Source organism: Fukomys damarensis, unplaced genomic scaffold (assembly GCF_012274545.1).
Source record: "Fukomys damarensis isolate Sample0158 unplaced genomic scaffold, DMR_v1.0_HiC HiC_scaffold_12, whole genome shotgun sequence".
Taxonomy (NCBI): Eukaryota; Metazoa; Chordata; class Mammalia; order Rodentia; family Bathyergidae; genus Fukomys; species Fukomys damarensis.
The window spans coordinates 4786209-4795361 of NW_022900924.1; the positions used below are offsets into that span (position 1 = coordinate 4786209).

General features: G+C 43.1%; 1 long non-coding RNA gene across 1 annotated transcript in view; it reads right to left on the reverse strand.

The window, feature by feature from the left end:
• LOC117285668 overlaps positions 1 to 2693 on the reverse strand; it is a 17229-nt gene extending 14536 nt beyond the window's left edge. The window contains exon 1 of the long non-coding RNA XR_004516735.1: positions 2618 to 2693. This is a non-coding gene — a long non-coding RNA (uncharacterized LOC117285668). The remainder of the gene's footprint in view (positions 1 to 2617) is intronic.
• Positions 2694 to 9153: the final 6460 nt, after the last annotated feature.

Sequence of the window (9153 nt, forward strand, 5' to 3'; positions counted from 1 at the left end):
AAAAAGAAAAAGAAAAAATTCAGCCTAGCATGGTGCACACGACTATAATCCCAGCGCTCGGGAGGCTGAGGCAGGAGGACCGCTGTGAGTTCAAGACCAGTCTGGGCTACACAGTGAGTTCCAGGTCAGTCTCAACTACATAGTGAGACCCTAACTCAAAAAACAAACAAACAAAAAATTCAGTAGTCCTTCTTTGTAGACAGTCTATTCCAAGGTCCTATGGAGGTGGAAACCACAGATAGAGGCCAGCCTTGTATTTTTTTTTCTACTGTACATACAGTCCTATGATAAAGTTTAGCATATAAATTAGTAAGCTGGACATGGTGGTGAATGCCTGTGACACCAGCACTCTGGGAGGCTGAGGCAGGAGGATCACAAGTTTGAGCCCAAGCTGGGAAACTTAGTGACTTAGTGAGACCCTGTTTGAAAATAAAAATAAAAAAGGCTGGGGACATAGCTCAGTGTGAAGACACTGGATTCAATTTCCTAAAATGAATAATCAGTCATTCATTCATACTAAGAGACTAACAGCTAATAATGAAGTAGAACAATTGTTGGGGTTTTTTGTTTTGTTTTTAGAGACAAAATCTTGCTAAGTAGTTTGGGCTGGCCTCAGATTTGTGGCGATCCTCGTGCCTCAGCCTCCTGAGTGCAGCGATTACAAGTGTGCAGCACTTGAAATAGAAAAAAGACATCAATACACTGTGATAAAATTACCAGCATCATTCCTCTTGAATTTAGGGGCCATTGCCAAGAAAAACAAGAGTTACTTGAACACAGAGACGGTGATACCATCACAGCTGATGACCGCGGCTACTAAGTGATCTACATGGCCTAGACACGCTGAACAAACACAGGATTCACACAGTGGGCGACAGAGCAGAACCACCAGAGATTTCATCCGCTATTCAGAACGGCACCTAATTTAAACTTATGAAGCGTTTACTTCTGGAATTTCCCATCATACAGTGGTTTATTATGGGCAACTGAAACTGCAAAAAGCAAAGAAGTGGGGACTACTGTACAGACCCTGGCTCAGTAGCGAGAGGGGAGACCTGAGACTGCATTTCCAGCAAGCCCCTGGGAATCCACTTCAAATGAGAAGCAGGTCTGGAAACCAAACATTAGATTTTGATCAAGACGTATCATGTGCAGGTACAAATTCCCCAGGAGGAATGTGAACATTATGTATACTGAAAATGTACCAATAAACTTACATGGTGTGTATGCGTGCACGCATGTGTGCTTGGGACTGAGTACAGAACTAGCGTGCACTGTACCACTAAGTCACAACACTTACCTCCAGAAAAAAAAAAATGTTTTTTAGTCTGGGGGATCAAATCCATAAGCTAGGCAAGTGCTCTACCACTGAACTACAGAAGACAATTTTGAGTGAACTAAAATAACCATAAATTTGAGGACTGCTTCTTATCTTGAAATTTTTACAATCTTTTTTTTTTTTTAATTCACTGGGGATCGAACCCAGGGCTTTTGCACTGAACTACATCCCCAGCCCTTTCTTATTTCTTCATTTCAAGAGAGGGTCTCATTAAGTCACTAAGTTGCCCAGGCTGGGTTCAAACTTGTGATCCTCCTGCCTCAGCCTCCCAGGGTGCTAGAATCGCAAGCAATGGCCACCACGACTGACTGAATTCTTACAGTCTTGATACTCTTCTGATGATGGTCTTCAAAAAAAGTCACCATTTTTGCCCAGGGTAATCCAAGGAGGTTTCTGGTATTTACGAAAAGAAACTTGGTGGTTTTTGTAGTACTTGGGCTCAAACCCTGGATATTGCCATGCTAGAGCTACACTACCAGCCAAAAGAAATTGTAATACCCAAAAATATTTGCCCCCCGCCGCCAAAAACGAAGAAAGGTGACTCCTCCTCAGTCCAGCCCCTCACTTCAATCCAGTTCCTCCAGCCCCACGCTCCACAATCCTGTTAGGCCCACCTGGGTCTTAAAGGAACCAATCCTTTTTAGAGAGCTACTAATTTAAATCTGCAATTACCTCGCTTTCAGAGACTACCCAAGGGATTCTTCATTGCCGTCAATATTTTCTCAGTTAGAGCTGAGGCTCCCTCTTGGGACTCCCTTTCCAGACTTCCGTTTTCCTCCCAGCCCCTCAACTGTCAATTAGCTAGGGATTCATTGCTTGCTAATTGCAAATCACCTGACCCAATGCTGGCGCCAACCCACCCCAGCTGACACCCATCCTCCTGGGAAAGATCTTTGTGAATCCAGTTGTTCATTGGTTCGGCAAGTGTGCGTCTGTACGGTCGAGTCCCTTCCTGGCTTCCGGGTTCTGCTCTGGGCCCCGGGGGCTCTGCGTTGAGCCTGAGTGCAGATTCCATCACGGGTTTCATAGAGCTCAGCGGAGCAGAAGACCAAGGGCAACAAATAAGTCATTTCAAGTAATAACTGTTATGATGGGGAGAGGAGAGTAATTTTCGGGAGCTTTGGGAACGTCTTTCTAAAGGGGGGACATTTGAAACGAGACCTGAATGGTAATCAGGAGCCAAACAGAAAGGAAATATGAAAAGAGCAGTCTAGGCAGAAAACAAAAACAAAAACAAAAAACGGCAAAGGCCAGGTCAGAGGAGGCAGCAGGGCTTACCTGTGAAGCATCCCTGGCGAACATTAAGCCCTAAGGTATTCAGAAGTGAGCCATCAGGTCATCCTTGGGGGAAAATAACTCCCTACAGTGCCCTCCCTGGCCCCGCCCTAGAAGGAGGAGTTATTCACATGATTGGCCAGGTCTGCGATTCTGATTAGTCTTCGGAGGTAACCTAGGTGCTCCTAACTCACGGTCCAAAATGCAGCGTTCCACTGGGGACTAGGACTGCGTGACTTGGGGCAACGTGCGTGGGAGGGAACTGTTCCTCTGGGGCAACAGAGATCCAGGTTTGAAACTGAAGAGAAATAAAAATGCAGATTGCTATATGAACTTTCCTGTAGAGAGATTGTGGGGGAGGGGGTGTCCACATGCACGCGCCTGGGGGATGAACCCAGGGCCCTCACACTGAGCTACATTCCCCACCCCTTTATTTTTTTATTTTGATACAGGGTCTTGATCAATCACTCAATTGCCCAGGCTGAGCTCAAACTCGCGATCCTTCTGCTTCAGCCTCCCGAAGTGCTGAAATTACAGGTGTATTCCTCCACACCCGGCTAAACTTCCTGATTCTTAAATGTTAACAATGAACTATAAAATCTTTAAGCACTGTACAGGCCAGACACAGCACATCTATGGGCAGGACCTGACCTGCTGGCTTGGGTGCGGTAGGGCTTAGTGAGCGCCTAGAGGGAAAGAATCAGGAAGAATGCTAACTGCGTTCTGGACTTGGGGACCCTCATCCCTGGCCCTGGCCAAGACGTGCCCCTTCCACAGGCACATATTAAGCACCTACTGCGTACACCGCTCAGTGCTCTATGGGAGATACAAAACATACTGTGAAATTGCACCTTCCTCTATGGCTCGGTGAGCCAACTTCCAAGAGAACTGGATACCGGTGCTGACTTGAAATCCGGCACTATTTTCTGTAACTGCTGAGTGTCCTTGGATCGGCTCATCGTCTCTGGGATTCAGCACATGGCCTACATTGACATTAAGCTAGCTGAATCCAATGAAGGGCGATTATTAAAGCTTTGAGTGTCTGGTTGGGGAGTTTGGGTTAAATCTGATAGGAAGTGGGAGCCACTAGTGGTTCTTGAGGAGAGGAGTAACATGCTAAAAGGAAAATGGAGCAAGTCACCAGACAGGAATCACCTTTCAGCTGTGGTGTAGCGAGGACAGCAAATAAAGCTTATGCAAATCAGATCTTAGTACCTCCAGCTCAAAACCCTTCCGTCGGTCCCTCCTGCCCGACTTCAAGGGTTTGCAACCTGTGCAGATGCATAGGGCTCTGTTGCATTCATCTTGAAATTCTTAATAATTCTGAGGAAGGAACCCCACATTTTCATTTTGTGCCCAGCCCCATAAAGTATGTAGCCGGTCCTGCCCATGGGGACACTTCCACCTGTCCCCGCCCCTTCCCCCTTCTCATCCGAACACGGTTTCTTCACTCTCCAAACTCACACTGGTTCTCCATCAGTTTGTGGAGATTGTTCCCTGTGCCTTCACCCTAACACCCCAACCCCCACCTCCACCCTACGACCAACTCAGCTCACGGTTTACAAATTTCTTTTTTCTTTCTATCCTCCAGTTCCAGACATAATTCTCTCCTGAGAGACACCCCTTTGATATTCTGAAATTCCAAATAAAGGTTAAAAAATGAAGGAGTGGCACAGCCCTTGCCTAGCATGCACTAGGCCCTGGGTTCCATCCTTAAGGCTATAATAAGAGTAACTGCTTTGTTATTACTCAATTTTAAAATTTTTAAAGCAGACGAAATTACTAAAGAAGAAGAATGTAAATTAGGCACCAGTACATGTCCCTGTAGTGCTATGTGGCTCCTACAGAAATCTCACTATAACTTATAATGATAACTTTATATGGGGGTCTGTTGGTTGAATCTTTTCTCTTCCAGCCTGGGAGTCCATGAGCATGGACCTCTGGCTCCAGTGGAAAACTCAGGGATGGGTTAAATGAGGGAGAGGGGACCTCCCCTTCTGGGTAGGTGGAAAACCTCAGGATTTTCAGACCACACACCCAGCAGGGTCTGTTCTGGCCTTGGCCTTTTCCCAGCTGGGGCCCATTAGGTCGGACCCTCTTATCCTGCCCTCTGCCCCGTGGAGGATTCCTAGGGGTGGGTTGGCAAAGAGGATGCATTTTATAGAATCAAGCTTTAGTCTAAAGAAAGCAATGATGAAGATATTTCAGACCTCTCTCAGCAACACAGCCATAGGTCTTTGAGAACTTTGTGCTTATAAGGTTTGTTGAGTGACAGCTATCCAACTGGGGAAAATATTTTCTTCTCTTAACTAATAAAATCATTTATACCACAAGAGATAGGGAAAAAGGGACAGGATTTGCCCAAAACATAATAAAGCGCCCTGGCCAAATCTGTTGGCCTTGGTAAGGTAACTTCTCGTAGGTGGCTTATTAGCTAGATCCCTTGTGTGCTTCCAGAATCTGAGATAAACTTCTGGCAAAAGCAGTCTCCCTAAACGATCAGCTGTCAATTCCATGAGGTAAAAACTATTCCTCTTCCCTTTTTTTTTTTTTTTTTAATCAATTTCCAGTGCTAGAGACAAAACTCAAGGCCTTGGGCATCCCAGACAAGCACTCAGCCACTAAGATATACCCTCAACACCTCCCCTGTTTTATTCACGAGGAAATTGAGGGCCAGAAAAATTGAATAACTTGCTGAGTGTCAAACAGCAAGGCAGTTAAATCTCATTTCCCTCCCCTGTTATCTTCCTCTCCCCAGCACTCAGTTCTCTCCCCATATCCTAAGGATCCACTCTTTCCTATTGTCTATCTTTTATTTTATACTTTATTTGTATACTGTGTTTCTCATGTAAAAGAAACCATGTGGTATTTAAGCTTTTGTGTCTGATTTATTTTACTGAACATTATGGTCTCAGAGTGCAGGCATTGCTACAAATGACTCAAGTTTTTCTTCATGGCAGAGTAATACTCCATTGTGTACAAATATTGTATTTTTTTTATCCATTCATCTGTTGATGGTAAAGTCTGCTTCTAATATTTTGTTATTATGAATTGTGCTGCTATAAAAATAAGTATGCATATATCACTTAAGATGATATCTTTAACTCTTTTGGAAAGATAGCTAGAAGGGGAATAGCTGAGTCAAATGGCATTTCTAAACGCTAGTTTTTTGAAAAGTCTCCGCACTGATTTCCTCAGTGGTTGTACGAGACTACACTCCCACCAGAAATGCAGAAGCATTCCTTTTTCTCCCACAGCTTCTCCAGCATTTGTTATCATTTGATTTCCTGAAGATAGTTATTCTTTCTGGAGTGAGATAAAATATTGGGTGTTTTTCCGGGACTGGGAATTGAACTCTGGATCTTGCACTTGCCAGGCAGGCGTGGCACTACTGTGTTACACCCGCAGCCCTTGGCATTGTTTTAATTTGCATTTCTTGAATGAACAGCAATGCTGAACATTTTTTCATATATTTATTGGCCATTTGTACTTTCTCATCTAAGAAATGTCTGTTCATTTCAGATGCCCATTTTTTAATTGGGTCTTTAAACTTGGGGGGGTCTAACTTTTTTGAGTTCTTTATATATTCTAGGCACGAGTCCTTTGTCAAGGAGCACCTGTCAGAACCTTTTTCCCATTCCGTAGGTTATCTATTCAGTCTGTTGATGGTTTTCTTTGCTGTGCAGAAGCTTTTTAATTTGATATGATCCCATGTGTTGATTCTTGGAATTGTTCCTTGTGTAACTGGGGCTCTGTTCAGAAAGTCTTTGCCCGTGCCTATGTCTTGAAGAGTTTTACCTGTTTTGTCATCCAGCAGATTGTTTCTGTTTCAACAGTTAGATCTTTGATCCATTTTACTTTAGTTAGTGCACAGTGAGAGATGTGGGTCTAGATTCAGTCTTCAGCATGTGGAAAACCAGTTTTCCCAGCACCATTTGTTAAGAGGTTATCTTTCCTCCAGTAAAAGTATCTGGTCACTTTGTCAAAGATAAGGTAGCTGAATGTGCCTAAATTTGTCGCTGCGTTCTCTGCTCTGTTCCACTGATACATAGTTTTGGTGTTTGTTTATCTCTTTGAAATACTGTACCCTACTCTCTACTTTAAGTACTATAATTTGAAGTCTAGGATTGTGATGCCTCCTGCCTTGTCCTTGTCCAGAACTGCTTTTCTCTTCTAGGTCTTTTCCGGTTCCATATGAATTTTAAGATTGTTTTTTTCTAGTTCTGTGATGAATGCTATTGGTATTTTGATTAGGATTCCATCAAATCTGTATAACAGCTTTGGAAGTATAGCTATTTTGATTGTATCGGTTCTGCCTATCCAGGAGCAGTAAATATCTTTCCATTTTCTGATGTCCTCTTCAATCTCCTTTTTCAGGGTCCTATAGTTTTCATTGCAGAGGTCCTTAACTTCCTTGGTTCGGTTAATTCCTAAGTATTTCATTTTTCTTCGTGCTACTGTGAAAGGTACTGCTTCCCTAATTTTGCTCTTGGTGAGTTTATTATTGGTGAGGGACATTATTGATTTTTTCATTGTATGCCCTGCCGTGCCACTAAATTTGGTTATTAATTCTAGGAGCCTTCTGGTGGGGTTTTTGGAGTCTTCTGTGTCGAGGATCACGTCATCTGCAAATAATGATAATTTAACTTCTTCCTTTCAATCCATTTCTCTTTTATTTCTTTATCTTGCCTGATTGCTCTGGCTAATGTTTCAAAAACTGTATTGAATAGGAGTGATGATACTTGGCGTACTTGTCTTATTCCCGATTATAGAAGGAAAGGTTTCTGCTTCTCTCCATTTAGTATTAAGTTTGGCCATTTGATTCAGTATAGATGGCTTTTATCAGGCTGAGATAAAGCCTTCTATCCCATCTCCTTCAGGTTTTTTATCATGCATGGATGTTGGATTTTGTCGAATGCCTTTTCTTCATCTATTGAGGTGATCGTGTGATTTTTGCCCTTGTTTATGTTTCTGTGGTATATTTATTACATTTACAGATTTGCCTATGTTGAACCATCCTTGTATCCCTAGAATGAACTGTGCTTGGTCATGATGTGTGATCTTTTTGATGATTTTCTGCATTCTGCTTGTCAAACTTAGTGAGGATTTTTGTATCTATGTTCACTAAAGAGATTGAACTGGGATTCCCTTTTTTGTTTTGTTGTTTGTGTTTTTAGGTGGTTTTTTGTTTGGTTTGGGGTTTTTTTTGTTGTTTTTGTTTTTGTTTTTTTGGTACCAGGGATCAAACTCAGGACCTTACGCTTGTGAAGCAGGCGGCAGAACCACTGAGCCAAATCCCCGGCCCTCCCTTTTTTCACTGGGTTCTTTTCTGATTGGGGAATCAAGATAATGCTTGCTTCCAGGAATAATTTTGGGAGTACTGCTCCCCTTCTAATTTCATTAAAGCGTTTGAGGAGTATGATCCCCGCTCTCCTGGGTTCTGGGGATCTAACTCACTAACCCGGGACCTCACTACTGAGCTACATTCTGAATCCTGGAGTTGATTCTCCGTAGATGTTAATTATCCGCTTGACGCCGCCCCTCAACGGCCCAGGAGCAAATGTGGCAGAAGCAGTGTTTGTGTTCTCCCACCTGTCTCCTCCTCTTGGCACCTTCTTGACCTCCCTCAGTTAGCAGGGTCGCAGGACCACATTCTGGCCAGTGAAGTTATACGTGTCACTTGCCAAGGTAAGAGATGTGCCTCTTTTGATTTGCAAACCCCCTTTGCAGGTGCGGAAGTTTCAGGAATAGATTCTGGAGAAGGTCTTGGGGAGGACCCCAACCTATAAAAGTTTGCATGAGCGAGAAATAAACTTTAATTAAGCTAAACCACTGAGATTTTTGGTTTGCTACACCAGTTAGCACTAGTATTAATAAATATAAATAATTAATAAATAAAGTATGAATGCATTTTTTTCAATTATCAATCACCACAACAATGTAATGTAACAAACATCCCCCAAACTTAGTCCCTTAAAGCAACAAACATCGATTTGGCTAATAATTTCATGGATTGACACGCTGGGTTGGGCTCAGCGAAAGGTTCTTCTGGTCTCAACTAAGCCTATTCATTCATCTGTGATCCACTGGTGACTGGATTGGAAAATCTTGGCTAAACAACTTGTTCCTGTTCTATCAGTCTCGTATCCTTAAGCAGGCTAGCCCAGGCTTGTTTACAGGACAACTGGGAGGGTCCAAAAGAATGAGAAGAAGCTACAAGACGTCTCAAGGCCCAGTCTTAGAACTGACAGTGTCTCCTACATTCTATTGGCCAAAATAGGTCCAGAGACTGAACCCAAAGAGTAAAGGAGTATCTCCTGAAGAGAGAAATTTCAAAGTCACATTGCAAAGGGATCTGTAAAAAGAGGTGAGGGGGAACACTTGAAGGCAATTTTGCAAAAAATCTGCTATAGGAAGTATCAGTGCCCCCATGTGAAAGTCAAGGAAGGCCGGGGATTTAGCTCCATGGTTCCACTGCCTGCCTCCCAAACACAAGGACCCAAGTTCAATCCCTGTTACAAAAAAAAAAAAAAAAAAAA